The following is a 1763-nucleotide window of genomic DNA, read 5'->3' on the forward strand; positions in this document are numbered from 1 at the left end:
TTCTTCTTCTTCTTCTCATCTTGTTGTTGTTGTTCTTCTTCTTCTGCTTCTTCTTCTTCCTCCTCCTCCTCCTCCTCTTCTTCTTCTTCTTCTTCTTCTTCTTCTTCTTCTTCTTCTTCTTCTTCTTCTTCTTCTTCTTCTTCTTCTTCTTCTTCTTCTTCCATCACACAACGATAAAATATAGACTTTTTTGGCAATATCGACATTTTAGTTGTCACTGCTGTTATTGTAATTATATTTATTTTATATTTACTGCCGTAAACTTTAATACTCATGAATGTGGTTGAATTGACAATACATATCGGCAAGTCATCCAGAAAAAACAAAACAAAACAAGATTACAAAGAATATGGATTTTTTGTGTATCCATTGTTAACCTCAAACAAAAACATATCGTATTACATCCACATCATGTATTAGTGAGAGAAACAAAGAGAGAAAAAGAGAGACAAAGAGGGAGAAAGGGATGGAGAGAGTGAGAGAGATACTTGTCTGGTGAAAGAAGTATTAACCTTTTAATCAAACATATCTTGCATTGAATGAACATCGATATTATTTATGCATATTTATATACACACAGCCTCCGCTCCATCACACAAACATACACACGCGTATCGATCGGGAAAACAAGTAGTTATTATGAACAAAACATTAACATTCTGTTTACATCATTCCAATTAATCTGTTGGTTTTCCACAATGTGTGTCCACTTCCCGAGAAGAGTAGGTCATATGTAAAGAGCTGAATTTACATACATACATACAAAACTGTGTTGTCAGAGGTGCGAGAGCATCGGAAAAACCTAGTTTCAATGTGGCTAGACTACAAGAAAGCCTTTGACTCTGTTTCCCACTCTGCTAGAAGCCCTTCAACTTGCTAAAGTTCCCATGAGAAGAGTCAAAGCCATAGCTGACCTGACTTCATCGTGGACCACCATCATGAAATTAAACACAAAGTGTGAATGTATTATCACCGACAGAATGAAATCCGGCGGAAGGATAATCCCAAGGACAAAGAAATAAGAACCCACAATATGGCAGAAGCCATAGCCACTCATAATAAAAAGGAATATTGGTGGAATGTCTCAGTGATGACCCCCTCCCCCAAAATGTAAACAAAACAGACCTAATATAATGATTTGGGATAGAGAAGAGAAACTGTGCACAGTTGTGGAAATCAGCTGCCCAGTGGATGTTAACATAAAACTGAAGATCAGTGAAAAAGAGAACACCTATGCTGAACTATTGAGAAATCTGCAGTTATCCTATCCAGATTACAAGTTCAGATTTATACCTGTAATTATTTGGGAACTGGGATATGTAACACACTGCTTAAATACCCATCTTGAGAAATTAGGCTTCTCAAAACCAGAACGGAGAAAGCTAATTCGAAAGACAACAGATCCAATCCATCACTGGAACTGTAAAACTTTCCAGAAGTTTATCATTTAAATAGACATGAGCATGTCTAGAGATGCAACTATATGCATGAGAATACATACATAAAACATACATTAGGTTAGAAAAATACAAGGGGAAAATACATCTAAAGACAATTGAAAAAGAGTTTTCAAATCCAGTACCCAACATACACTTTCCGCTTCATATCTATTACTTTTGGAGCGACAGGATACCCGTCTGGAACAAAGTATGGCTGAACTTGGGGATCTTGGGAAGAAAATGGAAATTCATATGCTACAAATGATCACGATATCTGGGACTATAAAAATCTGCAGGACCTCTGAAGATTTAAAGGATGACGGT

The sequence above is a fragment of the Octopus bimaculoides genome, chromosome 28, assembly GCF_001194135.2.
Source record: "Octopus bimaculoides isolate UCB-OBI-ISO-001 chromosome 28, ASM119413v2, whole genome shotgun sequence".
Lineage (NCBI taxonomy): Eukaryota > Metazoa > Mollusca > Cephalopoda > Octopoda > Octopodidae > Octopus > Octopus bimaculoides.